Source organism: Scyliorhinus canicula, chromosome 2 (genome assembly GCF_902713615.1).
Source record: "Scyliorhinus canicula chromosome 2, sScyCan1.1, whole genome shotgun sequence".
Classification (NCBI taxonomy): Eukaryota; Metazoa; Chordata; class Chondrichthyes; order Carcharhiniformes; family Scyliorhinidae; genus Scyliorhinus; species Scyliorhinus canicula.
The window spans coordinates 89,485,134-89,504,933 of record NC_052147.1 but is presented as its reverse complement, the minus strand read 5'-3'; the positions used below and the strand labels follow the sequence as shown (position 1 = coordinate 89,504,933).

At 50.3% G+C, this 19,800-nt stretch overlaps 1 long non-coding RNA gene across 1 annotated transcript in view; it reads right to left on the bottom strand.

Annotated features, from left to right (window-relative positions):
* Nucleotides 1-16,649: 16,649 nt before the first annotated feature.
* The window catches only part of LOC119962384, a 30,300-nt gene continuing 27,149 nt past the window's right edge, over nt 16,650-19,800 (bottom strand). The window contains exon 3 of the long non-coding RNA XR_005459854.1: nt 16,650-16,864. This is a non-coding gene — a long non-coding RNA (uncharacterized LOC119962384). The remainder of the gene's footprint in view (nt 16,865-19,800) is intronic.

Here is a 19,800-nt window from a genome sequence, read left to right as displayed (position 1 = left end):
CTGAGCAAGTTTACTCTCATACTCTACCTTACTCTTCTTTATAGCTTTTTTAGTAGCTTTCTGTTGCCCCCTAATGATTTCCCAGTCCTCTAATCTCCCAGAAATCTTTGCCACTTTATATGCTTTTTCCTTCAATTTGATACTTTCCCTTATTTCCTTAGATATCCACGGTCGATTTTCCCTCTTTCTTCCGTCCTTCCTTTTTGTTGGTATAAACCTTTGCTGAGCACTGTGAAAAATCGCTTGGAAGGTTCTCCACTGTTCCTCAACTGTTCCACCATAAAGACTTAGCTCCCAGTCTACCTTAGCTAGTTCTTCTCTCATCCCCTTGTAATCTCCTTTGTTTAAACACAAAACACTAGTATTTGATTTTACTTTCTCACCCTCCATCTGTATTTTAAATCCCACCATATTGTGATCACTCCTTCCAAGAGGATCCCTAACTATGAGATCATGAATCAATCCTGTATCATTACACAGGACAAGATCTAGGACCGCTTGTTCCCTCGTAGGTTCCATTACATACTGTTCTAGGAAACTATCGCGGATACATTCTATAAACTCCTCCTCACGGTTGCCTTGACCGACCTGGTTAAACCAATCGACATGTAGATTAAAATCCCCCATGATAACTGCTGTACCATTTCTACATGCATCAGTTATTTCTTTGTTTATTGCCTGCCCCACCATCTCGTTACTATTTGGTGGCCGATAGACTACTCCTATCAGTGACTTTTTCGCCTTACTATTCCTGAGTTCCACCCAAATGGATTCAACCTTATCCTCCATAGCACCGATGTCATCCCTTACTATTGCCCGGATGTCATCCTTAAATAACAGAGCAACACCACCTCCCTTACCATCCACTCTGTCCTTCCGAATAGTTTGATACCCTCGGATATTTAACTCCCAGTCGTGACCATCCTTTAACCATGTTTCAGTAATGGCCACTAAATCATAGTCATTTACGATGATTTGTGCCACCAACTCATTTACTTTATTCCGAATACTACGAGCATTCAGGTAAAGTACACTTATGTTGGTTTTTTTACCTCTGTTTTGAATCTTAACATCTCCAGTTTTATTCCTTTTGTTATTACTGGGCCTATTCACTGTGCTCCCCTCAGTCACTGTACCTTGTACTGTCGCCCTTATGGATTTCTGACTATGTCTTCTCTGCCTTGCACTTTTCCCCTTACTTCCTTTTGTTTCTGTTCCTGTTTTACTACCTTCCAACTTCCTGCATTGGTTCCCATCCCCCTGCCACATTAGTTTAAACCCTCCCCAACAGCTCTAGAAAACATCTGTTCCAGTCCTGCCCAAGTGCAGACCGTCCGGTTTGTACTGGTCCCACCTCCCCCAGAACCGGTCCCAATGCCCCAGGAATTTGAATCCCTCCCTCTTGCACCATCTCTCGAGCCACGCATTCATCCTATCTATCCTGACATTCCTACTCTGACTAGCTCGTGGCACTGGTAGCAATCCTGAGATTACTACCTTTGAGGTCCTACTTTTTAGTTTAACTCCTAACTCCCTGAATTCCGCTTGTAGGACCTCATCCCATTTTTTACCTATATCGTTGGTGCCTATGTGCACCACGACAGCTGGCTGTTCACCCCCCCCCCCCCCCCCCCCCCCAGAATGTCCTGCAGCCGCTCCGAGACATCCTTGACCCTTGCACCAGGGAGGCAACATACCGTCCTGGAGTGCGTCCACAGAACCGCCTATCTATTCCCCTTACGATCGAGTCCCCTATCACTATAGCCCTGCCATTTTTCTTCCTGCCCTGCTGTGCAGCAGAGCCAGCCACGGTGCCATGAACCTGGCTGCTGCTGCCTTCCCCTGGTGAGCCATCTCCCTCAATAGTATCCAAAGCGGTATATCTGTTTTGCAGGGAGATGACCGCAGGGGACACCTGCACTGCCTTCCTACTCTTGCTCTTTCTTTTGGTCACCCATTTTCTATCTCCCTCAGTAACCTTCACCTGCGGTGTGACCAACTCGCTAAACGTGCTGTCCACGACCTCCTCAGCATCGCGGATGCTCCAAAGTGAGTCCATCCGCAGCTCCAGAGCCGTCAAGCGGTCTAACAAGAGCTGCAACTGAACACACTTCTTGCACGTGAAGGAGCCAGGGACAGTGGACGTGTCCCTGAGCTCCCACATCGCACACGAGGAGCATGACACGGGTCTGGGATCTCCTGCCATGTCTTAAACCCTTGGTAAACTTAAACAACTAGAATTTCAAAATAAAATAAATAAATTAGACAATGAAAAGAAAAAGAGAGACTACTTACCAGGGTTAAAAAGCACCTCCTCACACTCTGCACTGAATTACCTCACTGCACCAAATTACCAAGTTTCAATCTCCCACTCTGTATGAGTCTCACTCCGGATGAGTCTCCTGGAAAAGTCCAAACAACAAGGAATTCAATGGAAAACTCTTCAAGGAGATCACTGGATGTCAGTGCTACAAAGAAATCCCACAAACTGGCTACTGGAATAAGTTAGCCCACCCACGCATAGGGCTGTCGTAGAAAGTAGGGTCTATGGGTGGAAAGATAAAGCTGAATGGACATGAAGAAACTCATTGATACAGCACACTGAAGCCCAGGTACAGAATTGGAAAGAGTGAGGGAACCCCAAAAGCCTGTTTGAAGTGAATCACTGCATATTGTCAGGCAGCGACCCAAACTAGAAAAGTTATCCTCAACAGTCAGCATTGAACACAATTGTCTTGGACACAATGGCGGAAAAGCTTCTGGATATGAATTGTGAGTCAGAGGTAGTTAAGCAGAATGACATGCAAAAGCACTAAGATGTTAGCAGATGAGTCGAAGCGATGTTTGAAACCAGGAAGGTTAAAAAATGTCCCGAAAATTGTTGGTCGGTGTTTCTGCTTGATAGAACCGAGTTAGAATGTTTAAATCCTCGCTTTTTCATTGCGGCTGGAAGGGGCTGGGGTTGGGGCCTTGCCTTTTGTGGTCCAATTGCTTTTGAGCAGGCTTCTGCCCTGACGGTGCAGTGTGTATGTACCAGTCGGTTAAGGTAAGGGGGCAGGTGGATACAGTGGTTAAGATGGCATACGGTGTACTTGCCTTTATTATTTGAGGCATAGAGATTAAGAGCAGGGAGGTTATGCTGGAATTGTATAAAACATTGGTTAGGCCACAGCTAGAGTATGTTGTGTGCAGTTCTGGAATCACCATTAGAGGAGGGTTGTGACAGCACTGGAAAGGGTACAGAGGAGATTTGTGTTGCTGCCCTCTGCTGGTGGTAACTGACAGAACAGACAAATCATACTCCGTAACAACTTGATTTAATTCAACTTTTATTTAATTCACTGAAGACTTCAATTATGTGTTTTTTTAAAGTTACGTAAGTTTCAAAACTCATAACATGAACAAAAATACTCCCCACTAGAGAGCCCTTGGCCAGGCATACTCTGGAGGGTGTGCACTGTGAGCTGCCAAACGCAGGTCTTGTCTTGCGAATGTTCATCCCGGAGTTCCCGCCCACTGAAATTTAGGAACCACCTGTTATTTTATAACATTTTAGCTCATAGTTTATATTTCATTCATATAAAAAATCCTGCGGCCCATAGACCTTATTTTTAAAAAATGTATTTTATTATAATATTCTTCACAGCTCCAGGGTCCCAGGGTCCCAGGTTCGATTCCCGGCTTTGTCCTAAAAAGTAATTATTACAAACATTTATCAAAACAGGATATAACACATAAGCACCCCGGGAAACATAGTTCCCAGCAGCCAATTATACAGTCTGTACGATTTTTTTCCCCCATTTTTCATCCCCCCACCTTCGCGACAAACAGCCCCTCAAACACGGTCGCAAACATCCCCCACCTTTTCTCAAACCCCTCTGCAGAACCCTTTAAATCATACTTTATCTTCACCAACCGCAGGAAGTCGTACAGGTCACCCAACCAAGCCACTACCCCCGCCGGTGGCGATGCCGACCGCCACTCCAGTAAAATTCGCCACCATGCAATCAGAGAGACGAAGGCCAGGACATCGGCCTTCCTCCTCTCCATGAGCTCCAGCTTCTCTGAAACCCCAAATATCGCCGCCAAAGGGTCCGGTCCACTCCCTCCTCCACTATCCTGGCTAAAACCGCAAACACTCCCACCCAGAATCTTCCCAATTTTTCGCAACTCCAAAACATGTGTGCGGGATTAGCTGGCGCCCGCCCACACCTCTCACACTCATCTGCTACCCCCTTGAAAGAACCCACTTATTCTTGCCTGAGTCATATGCACCCTGTGCACCACTTTGAACTGTATCAGGCTCATCCTTGCACAAGAGGAGGTCCCGTTTACCCTTCGCAGTGCCTCACTCCATACTCCCCAATTGATCTCCCCTCCCAAACCCCCTTCCCATTTCTCCTTGATCTTCACCACCCACTCGCCGCCCTTCTCCCCCAGCCACTTATATATATCCCCAATTCTTCCCTCCCCTTCCACATCCGGAAGCAGCAGTCGCTCCAGCAGGGTTTATCCTGGCAACCTAGACCTTTTGCGCAAAGTCCCTAACCTGCAGATACCTGAACTCGCTCCCCCTCGGCAGCTCTACCCTCTCCCTTAGCTCCTCCTGACTGGCGAACCCTTCTTCCAAATACAGATCCATCACCTTGACCAGCCCCACTTCTCTGCACCTCCTGTATCTGTGGTGATATGCATCACTGTAAATACAAAAGGGGTTAATGTAAATACACTTAGACTAGATAAACACGAGAGGGAGTACCAGAGACATCATGACACACAGACATTCAACCAATAGGTCAGTAAAATACGACACGACCAATGGGCATTCAAGACACGCACACAGAGGTGACACTACCGCAGGGCGGCATTACACCAACCCATATATAAGGACACAGCACACATAATCTTTCTCTTTCCAGTGGAAACACTTAGTGAGTACAGACAGGGTTGATTGAAACACATCACACTCACCAGGTGGATTGTAGCAGACTGGTTAGTCAGTCTGAATAGCTATAGCAGGATTAACAGGAGAGTGGAATCCAAGTAGGAGGGTCGTTAACAGTTTAATAAATGTGTTAAAGCTATCTCCAAGTCTGAACCTTCCTTTGTCAGAGTGCACATCAAGGAAGCAGCTTATGTTATGTCAAGAGCACAACAAAACACTAACCACAGGCCTTATTGAAAGAGCCTTGTTCTCAAAGCAACAGTGTTATCAGCAAAATGTCCAGTTGTAAACTGTCGTTCTGTCTGTTCCCACAAAATTCATTCTGCAGTGTGGCAGTTTTTCACATGGATAAATACGTTGTTCTATTTTACCATCATGCCTCACAGCACAATGTTAGCCATCTTTCCTTCTCAGCATTTTTCAGGATGTTGCCTGGGCTGGAGAATTTTATCTATTAAGAGAGATTGGATAGACTGCGTTGTTTTCCTTGGAGCAGAGGAGACTGAGGCAGGACATGATTGAGATGTATAAAATTATGAGGGGTATGCATAGAGTAGACAGGAACTAACTTTTCCCCTTGATGGAGGGATCAATGACCGGGGGGCATAGATTTAAGGTAAGTGGCAGGAGGTTTAGAGGGAATGTGAGGAGTTGTGAATAGTGAGGAAGGCTGTTGTCGGCTGCAAAGAGACATAGGTAGGATGCAGAGCTGGGCTGAGAAGTGACAGATGGAGTTTAACCCTGAAAAGTGTGAGGTTGTCCATTTTGGAAGGACAAATATGAATGCGGAATACAGGGTTAACAGCAGGGTTCTTGGCAATGTGGAGGAGCAGAGAGATCTTGGGGTCTATGTTCATAGATCTTTGAAAGTTGCCACTCAAGTGAATGAAGTGTTGGATAGTGGAGGCTTGCGAGGTGAACATATACCACCAACACTGAGGAAGGATCAACTCTATTTTATTACCTAACTATTAACTAATCGATATACGAGAACTGCGGGTTTAAACGATGCTAGTTTAAACTAGAGACCTAAGCCTGTCCGAACCAGTTGAGTCTCTCAGCACACGGTGTGAGTCTGTGTTATACTTCATGAGTTCTTGTTCTACTGAGAGGCAGCACCCAGAATGAGCAGGAACCGTGGTGCCCTTTGCCTTTATAGTGTGTGTATTCTAACTGGTGATTGGCTGCGGTGTTTGTGCATGTTGATTGGTCCCAGTGTATGTCCATCAGTATGTGTCTGCACCATGATATACTGGTGTATATTATGACAGTGGATAGAGCTGTGAAGAAGGCCTATGGTGTGCTAGCGTTCATTAGCAGAGGGATTGAATTTAAGAGCCGTAAGGTGATGATGCAGCTGTACAAAACCTTAGTCAGGCCACATTTGGAGTACTGTGTGCAGTTCTGGTCGCCTCATTTTAGGAAGGATGTGGAAGCTTTGGAAAAGGTGCAAAGGAGATTTACCAGGATGTTGCCTGGAATGGAGAGTAGGTCTTACGAGGAAAGGTTGAGGGTGCTAGGCCTTTTCTCATTAGAACGGAGAAAGATGAGGGGCGACTTGATAGAGGTTTATAAGATGATCAGGGGAATAGATAGAGTAGACAGTCAGAGACTTTTTCCCCGGGTGGAACAAACCATTACAAGGGGACATAAATTTAAGGTGAATGGTGGTATGGGGGGGGGGGGGGGGGGGGATGTCAGAGGTAGGTTCTTTACCCAGGGGGCGTGGAATGCACTGCCTGTGGAAGTAGTTGAGTCGGAAACATTAGGGACCTTCAAGCGGCTATTGGATAGGTACATGGATTGCGGTAGAATGATGGGGTGTAGATTAATTTGTTCTTAATCTAGGAGAAAAGTTCGGCACAGCATCGTGGGCTGAAGGGCCTGTTCTGTGCTGTATTTCTCTATGTTCTATGTTACTGTCAGACCATTCCCACTCGTCCTTCCCCTACTGTTCCTCAACTCCACCCGAACCACTTCTAAACCTGACCTCCTCAACCAAGGTCATCTGTAACTATTGCACCAATGCCATCCTTGATTAACAGAGCTACCCTTCCACCTTTACCTAGCGTCTTATTCTTCTTGAATGTCATATCCCACTCAGTATTCAGGACCTAATCCTTGCCATCCTGCAGCCATGTATCTGTAATGGCTGTCCGATCATATTTACTTTGTTCAATTTGCACTATCAATTCATTTACTTTGTTATGAAGGCGACATGCGTTCCGATATAAAGCCTTTGGGTGGGACCTACCAGTGAGATCTTCCGGTCCTGCCGAAGGTGACACGCTGTGGTGGGTTCCATGGCGACGGGATAGGTGAGCCACACAGAGCACCGTAAACTTCGGTAGGACAGGAATATCCTGCCTGCGGCCAACGGCGAGCCACCTCCACCGTCAGAAACAAGGCGTGAGAGGGAGGGGCTGGTTTAGCTCACTGGGCTAAATCGCTGGCTTTTAAAGCAGACCAAGCAGGCCAGCAGCACGGTTCAATTCCCATACCAGCCTCCCCGGACAGGTGCCGGAATGTGGCGACTAGGGGCTTTTCACAGTAACTACATTGAAGCCTACTCGTGACAATAAGCGATTTTCATTTTCAGGTGGGAAAATCCTGCCCTTTGAATTTCTTTACAGCTACTATATTTAAAATGTGCACCGGATGTGCCATGTATGAGTAGCACAGATGTATTTTATCATTCCAATACTTAGCTTTACTGAGTGGCATATACTGGATTCCCCCAACTAATAGTTTCCTTAAAGGGGGTTGGGTTACCCGGCAACATTTTTACCGAGAATCATGGCTGGCAGCACAATGGTTACCTCTGTTGCTTCACAGCACCAGGGTCCCAGGTTCGATTCCTGGCTTGGTTCACTGTCTGTGTGGAGTCTGCACGTTCTCCCCGTGTCTGCGTGGGTTTCCTCCGGGTGCTCCGGTTTCCTCCCACAAGTCCTGAAAGACATGCTGTTAGGTGAATTGGACATTCTGAATTCTCCCTCTGTGTACCCGAACAGGCGCCGGAATGTGGCGACTAGGGGCTTTTCACAGTAACTTCATTGCAGTGTTAATGTAAGCCTACTTGTGACAATAATCAAAAGATTATAAAGATTATATAACAGGGTTTCTCGTTTTATCCTGTGGCACCAGTGAAGCCATTGTTTAAAAGAGGTGCAGACATCCACTGGATCGCTACCATAAATTGATGCAAGAGCTAAATTGTGAAAAAGCAAGGGTGATAGATGCTCAATTTCCCAAATCCAGACTGAACCCAATAAGTCTTTCCCCAGAAGCATAAAAATGCTTTGGATTCTCTACCGTGAACAAGAGTCATGCGCACCTCAGGGTAGGGAGTGGATTTGGAATCGGGGCGTATTTATACCTGTCAAGAGTCAAATCATTGAGTCGGCTGTTCATTAAGGAATCCGCAGGGGTTTAGAATGAACTTGTGCTGTTCCAAATGTGCATCTTAAAAGTTTAAGTCATGTGATTCTAAGGCAAAACCAGTAAGTATTTGAAGATTATGAGGGGCATGGAGAGAGTGGATGGGCAGGCACACTTTCCCAGGGTGGCGGGGTCAGTCACCAGGGGGCATAGGTTTAAGGTCCGTGGGGCAAAGTTTAGAGGAGATGTGCGAGGCAGGTATTTTACGCAGAGGGTGGTGAGTGCCTGCAATGCGTTGCCAGGGGAGGTTGTGGAATCAGATACACTAACGGCGTTCAAAAGGCATCTCGACAAACTCATGGATAGGATGGGTGTAGAGGGATACGGCACAAGGAAGTGCTGAGGGTTTTGGCAAAGGTTGGTATCATGACTGGTACATATTCGGAGGGCCAAAGGGCCTGTTCCTGCGCTGTATTGTTCTTTGTCCTTTGTTCTTAACTGGGGGGTACGGTGACCTATCAGTTCCACTCCAATTTCTGCACTTGGCAGAAATCCTCCTAGAGAGTTGGAAGAATAAGGGGCGGGATTCTCCGACCCGCCGTTGGGGGGGGGGGGGCGTGAATCCCGCCCCGGTGCCCCGACGCCGGCTGCCGGATTCTCTGGCACCGGTTTTTCGGCGAGACTGAAAATCGCGCCGTGCCAGTCGGGGGCCATTGGCAGCGAACCCCCCCCCCCCCCGCCGATTCTCCACTCCGCGATGGGCCGAGTGGCCGCCCATTTTTGGCGGGTCCCGCTGGCGTAAATGAGACCAGGTCCTTATCAGCGGGACCTGGCTCAGCGGGCGGCCTGTGGAGTCCTCGGGGGTGGGGGGGAAGGGGAGATCTGGCCCCCGCGAGGGGCCCCCACGGTGGCCTGGTCCGCGATCGGGGGCCACCACCGATTCGCGGGCGGGCCTGTGCCGTGGGGGCACTCTTTCCCTCCACGCCGGCCGTTGTAACGGTCCGCCATGGCCGGCGCAGAGAAGAACCCCCCTGCGCATGCTCTGGGATGACGCCAGTACACGCTGGCACTCCCGCGCATACGCCAACCCACGCCGGCCGGCGGACGTTCTTTGGCGCCGATTGGCACGGCCCCAAGCCCTTCGCCGCACCGGAGTGGTTCACGCCACTCCTCGGCGCCGGTACACCCCACCCCGCCGGGTAGCGGAGAATCCCGGCCAAGAGTCTTCAAAAAAAAGCTCCAATGCAGAGTTCAGCAGAAACCACAGGAGAAGCTGAGAAATATCAGCAATAAACCAGCAGCAAAATCTTACCTGAATCCCTAACCACTCACACTGCTATTTCTCTGGCCTCTGTTAATTCCACCCTTGGATGAAAAGTGCAACATAACAGAATGACTGCCTCTTCATGTTGCCCATGCAACGAGCACAGTATCGTGCGGACTTCAAACGTTACCTCTGCTTTCTCTCGCTACAGATGCTGCCAGGCCTGCTGAGTTTACCCAGCATCCTCTGTGCTTGTTTAAAATTCTGTTCAATTGCCTTCTTAATGTGCTTAATTGTCTGCTTAATTGTCTGTGGGCATGTTTCTAACTCCCGCGAGCACCTGGGATAAATAGCGAAGAGAGTTTCAGAGAATCCACAGTGCACAAGGAGGCCATTCAGCCCATCGAGTCTGCACCGGCCCTTGGAAAAGAACACCCTACGTAAGCCCACACCTCCACCCTTTTCCCCATAACCCAACCTATCCTTTTTGACCTAAGGGGCAATTTAGCGTGGCCAATCCACCTAACCTGCACAACTTTGGACTGTGGGAGGAAACCGGAGCACCCGGAGAAAACCCACGCAGACACGGGGAGGAAATGCAAACTCCATACCAACAGTCACCCGGGGCTGTAAGCGAACCAGGGACCCTGGAGCTGTAAGGCAGCAGTGCTAACCACTGTGCAACTTTTAACAAGAAAGGACAATATAATAGTGCAGGGTAGCGATACAGGGAATGATAAACAGAGTGCGACGGGGAGGGACAAAACACATAAACAAGAATGCACCACCAAATAAGTTCAGAGTAGGCAAAATCGGTAAAAGAACAGAATTAAAAGTTATTTATCTGAATGTACACAGTACTTGTAATAAGATGGATGAATTGATAGCACCAATAGAATTAAATGGTTACGATACAATTGACTTTATGGAGACAATGTCAGCAGCCATTGAACTGTCGCTACCCCATCCACAGCTCTTCCAAGGGTCAAAGCGAGGGCAAAGGTGAGAGCTCTGAAGCCAAGAGTTTGAAAGGTATTGACCAGTTTCGGGCTTATAAGAAACAACACATGAACATCAGGTCAGTACCCTTCTATCGAGGCGATATGCTGATTATGTCCTGGCAAGGCAAGGAGTCAAGGGGACCTCAGTGTCCCATGAGAATTTGAAGGCCTTCGATCATTACTTCAGCTCTAAGAAGAATCTGGCCATTGAAAAGGTGACATTTAATCACAGGAATCAAAGATGGGTGAATCCAAGGATTTATTTATTAACAACTTGTATCAACTGGCAATAATTGCTCCTGTGGATCTTCAAAGCATGAGTTAATTCGCAACCGTATTGCAGTCTGTGTGCGGTCAGACTTCCTGCAAACCAGGGAGGCTTTAATGTTGGAAAAGGTGGAACAGTGTGCAAGGCAGTGATGCTGTGACAGCAGAATCAAGGTACACTTTGGAGAGCACAGGAAGAAGTCTTACAGCACCAGGTTAAAGTCCAACAGGTTTGTTTCAAACACTAGCTTTCGGAGCACTGCTCCTTCCTCAGGTGAATGAAGAGTCCTCCTCATTCCTCTTCATTCACCTGAGGAAGGAGCCGTGCTCCGAAAGCTAGTGTTTGAAACAAACCTGTTGGGCTTTAACCAGGTGTTGTAAGACTTCTTACTGTGCTCACCCCAGTCCGACGCCGGCATCGCCACATCATGGGTACTTTGGGGAGACATCAAGGTTCTGCAGGGGTTAATTCAGAATGTAGGCCCAAAATAATGAGCAAGCCTGCCAAAACTGCCTAAGGGGAAGGAAGAACCTTTCCAGGTATTTTTAAATGATCCGAATGCAGCACCAAAAAGCAGCAGCACCGTGGAGAATGCCCAGCAGGGGGAGCTGAATGCTTTCTTCGTGGCAAGTCCAGACATTTTGAACAATTCTGCAGAGAAGTTTAATTTGAAGGAACAAGGATGGAGCAAGCATCCAGCCACTTTGAAGTGCAGGGTATTGGAAATGCAACATTTCATAGGAAAAATTAAAGATCTCAATTAGCAGTTCTGATCTCAGAGTTGGAATAATTCACAGGGGCTGGGGTATTATTGGACAAATTGGATTAGCGACAGGACTGGTTTAAGGAAGTTGAAATTCAGCTGTCTAAAATAAAACTACAGGGCCCAGGGAGTACAGACCTCAAAATGAAGGATCAATCCACTATGACCCTGAGGCATGAAGATAAAGACATTAAAGCTTACAGAGCTAGCAAATTTCTCTGCTTGGTTGGACAGTATGTTTAGGCCAAGGTTGAGAAAGGTATAACCTCGCCATCAAATTATATTGGTCGATGCACTCACACATTGTCATCGCGTCACAGGACATAGAACCCCACATACCCCACACGGTATCGTGTATCCACACGGTATCCACAGACATCATAAAATAGCCCACATAGTACACAGCACATTGTGTATACCTGACATGGTACACAGGGCACCGCACACCACACATACCCAACATGGTACACAGCCATGGCACACCACGTATACCTGACATCGGCCGGGATTCTCCGGGCCTGCGCCGGGTCGGAAAATCGGCATTGATGCCGAAAATTCCCGCCACGCCTTTCCGACGCTGGTGCCAGTCAGTCGGCGCGGTGCCAGTCAGGGGCCGTTGAAAGAGGTCCCTGCGGCGATTCTCCGCGATCGACCGGCCGAGTTCCGCCGGCGTGGTTCATATATGGTATCACCTGGCGGGAATTCGGACCCGCGGCCACGAGGGCGTCCTGGTTGGGGGTGGGGGGGCGGGCGGGCGACCAGACCCCGGGGGACCTCCACAACGACCAGGCCCACGATTGAGGGCTACCGATCGGCCGGCGGGCGCGATCTGGGGGGGGGGGCCTACCTCCTTCCGCATGGGCCTGCTGTGTCGCTATGCCATATTGCGCGGCGCTGGCGCGGAAACAGCCACCACGTACATGGGCGGACCCGCGCCGGCATTGCAGGGCCGCTTGTCGGTGCCGGAGCCGTGTGGAGAACTCCGGCGCCATGCTGGCCCCCTGTGGGCCACTGCATCCCTTTGCCAAGAGGCCTGTTGACGCTGGCGTAAAACACTTCGGTGTTTATGCTGGCGCCAACACTTAGCCGAGACTTTGGAGAATCCCGACCATGGTGCGTAGAGCATCGCACACCACATATATCTGGCATGGTATACAGGGCACCGCACAGACCACGGGCTGGATTCTCCGTTGGCGGGATCCTCCGCTTAACCGGAAGAGCACTCACTCCCATGGATCTCCCAATGTGCCTGGCCTTCCTAGCTACCACTACTACTACCACGTCTTGGTGTTTCCCCAGGATGGGCAGCACGTCAGCACAGTGGGTAGCACTGTTGCTTCACAACTCCGGGATCCCAGGGTCACTGTCCGTTCGGAGTCTGCATGTTCTCCCTGTGTCTGCGTGGGTTTCCTCCGGGTATCTTCCCACAAGTCCTGAAAGACGTGCTGTTTGGTGAATTGGGCATTCTGAATTCTCCCTCTGAGTACCGGAACGGGCGCCGGAATGTGGTGACTAGGGGATTTTCACAGTAACTTCATTGCAGTCCGGGTTGGCACCCAGCGCCCTCTCCTCCCGATCAAAGGCATTAGGGTCCTGGAGTCCTTGCGATGGAGGGGCAGCTGATTTGAGCCCCAGCTGCTCCTGTATTGCCTGGCTCTGCCAGCCCTGGTGGTTCCCCCTGGTCCGCACCTTGGCGTTGATGCGTTCGACGATGCTCCTCAGTGACTGGAACATGCTCTGCAGCGCCTCAGCCATGCCCATCCGAGAGTGGGACATGTCCTGCCGAACCCCATCAAGGTCAGCTTGGTACTGGGTGCCATCCCCCAGCGAGGCAGACATACTGCCGAGACCCTCAGCCATGGCTGCCACCGACCGCGCAACGCCTTGAACTCCTTTACTAATGGTGCCGACATCGTGCACCAGGCTCTCCACTGCGGTCGCCACCCTGGCAGTGTTGGCCTCAGTGTCACTCACTGCCGGTGACATCTCCTGCACCCTTAGCCTCTGGGACTTCTCCAATCAGCTATGGATCTGTTGCAGCGACACTGACGTTTCCCTCTGAATGTCCCGACCACTCCCTAACATCTCCATCAGCTCCGGGTAACTCCCTTCCAGAGGCTCAACATCAGGCTGGGACCCAGCTGGGTCCTGGGATCCAGCAGACCTCCGACTCTCACCTGGGGGTTCCTGTTTCTACCTGATGTACATCAGCAGCAGTGTGGTGATTACCAGATTGTGCCCCAGAAGCCTGACCCCTAATATTTCCCACCGAGGTGTGTGTATCTGCGCTGGTGGAGGGTGACGATGACAGCTGTGCCGCGACTATTATGGTGGCATCCTCGGAGCTCTCCTCCGAGGTGGTCTCCTCGGGGTCAGGAGAGGGTGCCGCCCGGGATGGGCCGGCACCGTCGGCTGGAGGACCTGTGGGAGAATGGACATGTGGTCAGTGGGAGGGATGGGTCAATCAGTAAGGTAATCATTACTCATGTTTGACATGTCCTCCGGATGGAGCCTGGTGGTCCAGCACCTCTGCGGCATCCACCAACCTCCGCGTTGGTGACCGCCCTGTCCTCGGCCACACCAGTCACCTCCAGGGCCCGCTCCTTGAAGGAGGTGAGGATTCTCAAGCCCGGCACCCCACCACCAGTCTGGGCCCTCTCCCGCCGATTATGGGAGAGCTTTTCCTGAGGGGACACAGAGAGGGGATCGTTAGCCACACCCGTGGTTCACAGTTGTGAGGGGGGTATGTGAAGGGAGGGTTGAAGGGGTGGGTGGAGGGAGTGCTGAAGGGGAGGGGGATGGAGGGAGGGCTAAAGGGGTGGGTGGATGGAGTGCTGAAGGGGGAGGGGGTTGGAGGGGGGGGGGGCTGAAGGGGTGGGTGGAGGAAAAGCTGAAGGGGAAGGGGATGGAGGGAAGGTTGGGAATTGCCTGAGGCGATGCTCCCTTGGGGAGTGGGACGTTGGTGTCCACTCAGGTCGTTAACCTTCTTCCGACACTGGAGGCCAGTCCTCCTGGTCACACTCCCCGGGCTGACAGCTGCTGCCACCCCGTCCCAGGTGGCACTGGCCGCTTTGTGGCTCACCCTCCGGGACCCTCAGGGGAACAGGACATCCTTCCTGGCCTCCACCATGTCCAGGAGCCTCCCCAGGTCAGCATCCCCGAATCGTGGGGCTGGTCCCCTCAGCACCATTATTGCGAGCTGGCTGGGGAGGGCTGAGCAACTGCAGCCTAAGTGCAGTTTGACGCTGTTAGCGGGGGGGGGGGGGGGGGGGGGGGGGGGGGGGGGAGCTGGCGGCGCGGTCCCGCGAATCAGCTGGTGATCCAGCATTCGGGTCAGGGAGCCCGTGAGGCCTCGTTAAGTGGACCAATTAACGTTGAACAGCGTTGCTGGCCTCGCCGGGCCGAGTGCCGGGAAACACGCGGCAATTCCCGCTCGCTACAACACTTGGAATTCTTTCCAGAGAATCGCGCCCTCAGTCAGTTAGGATTATATTTATTGCCGTTTAGAAGAGTGAGAGGGGATCTCACAAAAACATATAAAATTCGAACAGGATTAGACAGGGTGGATTCAGAAAGAATGTTCCCGATGGTGGAGGAGTCCAGAACTAGAATAGTTTGAGAATAAGGGGTAAACCCTCCATTCCAGCTACATCCAGGTGTTTCCCAGGATTCACAGCTGAGGTTGAGGTGATCTGCTGACTTCCATGCCCTATTGCCTGGCAGGCATCCCCTGTGGGGGCTCGGACTTTGAGAGTCTGGGCCTACTTTCAGGCTGTACGGGTGTTGCAGTGCTACCTTTCTCGGTGTGCGCTCTGGAGGTGTGCCGGTCATAGGGAGAGAGATGTCAGACGGGCTGGACACCCCCAGGGTCGTCTGGTTGCACTCCTGGCGATTCTCTTCCCTTTGGGTGCCTGAGGGCTCCTGTGCTCCTCCATGGGATAGAGGGGTAGCTGGAGTAAGGTTCAGGTGCTCTGCTGTCCTCTGGCGCTGACACTCATGGATTCCCACCAGTGCCTGCACCATGGAGTTCAAGCCCTCCATGCAGGGCAATGAGCCGGACAGCCCCTGCCATAGAGTGTATGTCCTGCACCAAGGTTTCCACTGCAGTTGTGGCCTTGTTGTGTTGGGAGTGACGGCACCATCTGGTCTGATAGAAGGTGAGGGACTCCTCCAGTCTAAGGATGGATGCTGTCACCCCTTCCCGATGCTCGTCACTCTGTCTTTGCAGCGCCAACAGCTCTGGGATGACCGGACACAGGGGCACGTCATCGGGCTGGACTCAGCAGTCCTGGGCTCCAACATTCCTCCGAGTGCTGGTTCCCTGGGACATTCCTGCCTCTGTAGCTACGGACAATCAAGTGTGAGGTGCTCACCAGTGAATGACCCAGAAGCCTGACTATTATTTAATTGATTAATTGATTGATTTGATTTATTGTCACATGTACTGAAGTAGTGAAAAGTATTTTTCTGCGGTCGAGGGAACCTGTACGTACATAGTAGATAAAAAGAATAATCAACAGAGTACATTGACAAACAGTGACTGGTTACAGTGCGGAACAAGGGGCCAAACAAAGCAAATACATGAGCACGAGCAGCATAGAGCGTCGTGAATAGTGTTCTTACAGGGAACAGATCAGTCCTAGGGAGAGTCTTGAGGAGTCTTGTAGCTGTGGGGAAGAAATTGTTCCTATGTCTGGATGTAAGGGTCTTCAGACTTCTGTACCTTCTGCCTGATGGAAGGGTCTGGAAGAAGGCAATGCCTGGGTGGGAGGGGTCTCTGATAATGCTGTCTGCCTTCCTGAGGCAGCAGGCGGTGTATACAGCATCAATGTGGGGGTGGCAGGTTTGTGTGATGCATTGGGCTGAGTTCACGACACTGCAGTTTCTTGTGATCTTGGACTGAGTAGTTTCCAGACTAAGCTGTGATGCAGCTGGATAGGGTGCTCTATCGCACATCTGTAGATGTTTGTGAGAGTCGATGTAGACCTGCCAAATTTCTTTAGCTTCCGTAGGAAATAGAGACGTTGTTGGTCTTTCTTGACTGTTGCATCAACCAGGACAGACTGTTGGTAATGGTGACCTCCAGGAATCCCACTGAGGAATGAGCATCTGCACTGGGTGAAGGGCGTGGGTGTAAGATGCAATGCCTCTTCTATACTCATCTCTGAGATGTCTTGCTCGGAGCTGCTCGGGTCAGTGGTGTCCAGAGGGCACGAGGATGATCCGGCCTGGTTGACTGATTGCCCTGCAAGGGAATGGAGATGGCATTAGTGCATTGTTGGGGGTAACTGAGCATAGAAAGGTTACTCATGTGGGCCTTCAACTATGACTGCGTGTCTTAAGGGTTCTCAGTTTTGTCTGTGCCCCCACTTCATCTTCTGCACAGGCACGGCGCTGTTCCTCGCTGACCAACTCAAGGGTCTTTCCTCAAAGGACGTGAAGCATCTGAGCTCGGACAAGACTCTGGCTGGCTATGTCTGCTCATGGTGGCATGTGTTTTCCTCATTGGAACAAGGCCACTTTAAGGGTCCACATGACATATTGATGAGATCATCAGCCGTTTGCACAGACAAATGGGCAGTCTATCCCAACAGTCTGTGGAGTAAACACCTTTCCAATAAAGCTTCTGTTTGTTTGTACCTTCATGGTCTGCAAGCCCATCCTTTACAAATACCACAGAGAGAGCGCAGGCAGGAGTTCTCCCAGCTGAGATAGTGCTGAAATCTGGCATGCGTGGGACATGAGTGTGAGCGGGGATGTGAGGAGCAGATTAGCTACTGGGGGAGTTGGGGGACAGGGACTGATGGGAGAGGCCTGCATGACTTGTATTGGGAACCTATGAGGTGGTTGGGCGGGAGATCACCATGGAGGTGTGAAGGGAGTGCTAAAGGGTACAGCCTTGTGCAGGCAGACCTACCCTGGCTGCACGAAGAAGGACATTCATCTTCTGGCTGCACTGTTGCCCCGTCCTCTTCTGTCACGAGCTGGCACTCAGCACAGCCCCCCAGGCAGGGACAGGAGTGGGTACAGGAGATCCTGTCTCTGCTGCACTCCACCCAGGAGTTTGGTCAGGGCTCCCTCGGAGAATCTTGGCGCTGGCTTCCTGGCAGCCATTGCCCAACTGGATCTGGAACAAGTGCTGGGGAAGCATTGTATGGAGCTGCCCACTGATTGCAGGGACTAAGTTGTCCAAGGGCGAGCAAATCAGCGGCAAGCCTCCATGAGGATGGTGTGATTCACGTGGGGCAGCAGGGTAGCATGGTGGTTAGCATAAATGCTTCACAGCTCCAGGGTCCCAGGTTCGATTCCCAGCTGGGTCACTGTCTGTGTGGAGTCTGCACATCCTCCCCCTGTGTGCGTGGGTTTCCTCCGGGTGCTCCGGTTTCCTCCCACAGTCCAAAGATGTGCGGGTTAGGTGGATTGGCCATGCTAAATTGCCCGTAGTGTCCTAATAAAAGTAAGGTTAAGGGGGGGTTGTTGGGTTACGGGTATAGGGTGGATACGTGGGTTTGAGTAGGGTGATCATGGCTCGGCACAACATTGAGGGCCGAAGGGCCTGTTCTGTGCTGTACTGTTCTATGTTCTATGTTCTATAATTTATTTTAAAATGGCTCAGTATTACGTGCAATTTCCCACCACTGGCATTGGCCGGACTCAGACTCGTTTTCTCACTGGAACTGACACTTTGAAAAACATCTGGTTAGATTCTGCTCACAGGTTTTAAAAAGCACCTAGAGTAGAAAAAAGAAGTGGAGAGGCTTCCGCGGGGAGTTCCACAGTTTAGGGCCCAGGCAGCTGGAGGCACGGCAACAATGGCAGAACAATTAAATTCAGGAATGTTTAAGAAGCCAAAATGGGAAGACTGCCTGGAGTGGTTTTTTTTGGCTGAATGAGATTACAGGGAGAGGGAGGGAAAGGCCAGGGAACAATCTGAAAATAAGGGTCATAATTTTAAAATCAAGGCATTGCTGGACTGGGAATCAGCCTAGGTAAGCGAACGTGGACATGGTGGATGAAGAAGATTTGGTGCCAGTGTGGTGGTAGAGGTTTGTGGCCTTAGCCAAATTAGTGATTCATAAAGTTTTAACCTGTCTTCTGGTTTTACTATAACCCCCACTCTCAACATCCTGGGGATTGGCCAGTAGGGTGCCATGGTGGTTAGCGCTGCCACCTCAGGGGGCTGAGGACCCGGGTTCGATCCCGGCCCTGGGTTGCTGTCCATCTGGAGTTTGCATGTTCTCTTAATGTTTGTGTGGGTTTCACCCCCACAACCCAAAGATGCGCAGGGTAGGTGGATTGGCCACGCTAAATTGCCCCTTAATTGAAAACAATAATTGGGTACTCTAAATTTATATATTTTTAAAAACATCCTGGGGATTACCACTGACCAGAAACTGAACTGGACTAGGCATATAAATACTGTGGCTACCAGAGCAGGTCAGGGGCTAGGAATCCTGCAGCGAGTAACTCACCTCCTGACTCCTCAAAACTGTCTACCATCTACAAGGCACAAGCTAGGAGTGTGATAGAATACTCTCCACTTGCCTGGATGAGTGCAGCTCCAACATCACTCAGGAAGCTTGACACCAGCCCGCTTTATTGCTCCCCCTCCCACAAACATTCACCCACTCCACAGAACCATCAAGAAGGACAAGAGCAGCAGATACCTGGGAACACCACTATTTTGTTACCTGTGTGGTAGGTAACATGTGCTACTCAATCCTTGGTTAATGAAGAGGTTTCAGTACAATGACATACCATGGCTGGAAGATGCATCTTCCCAAGTCACGTGTGCTGCGCTACCAACAGGCAACCTGGCTTTCAGGACAGATGCTATCCATTATCGCTATCACAAGCATCGGAAGAAAAAAAGTCTCCAAATCAGAAAACAAAGTGATTTGACCACTTCTTGGTTCCTTATGCACAGGGACACTGATGGCGTTCACAAGGACATGCCACCGTCAAAATCAGGAACTCAGCAACCCAACAAGAAAGACATTCAACCATGATAATGGGTTTTGGACTCACACATATGATTTGGACTTATTGTTTAATCACGGTTCTCATGACTTGTACATAGCATCACTTATCTACCTGTTTTTGTTCAATTTTCTTTAAGTGTAGAGAAAATATGTAACACAAAAAAGGGGGGATGTGGTGACATGCATCACTGTAAATACA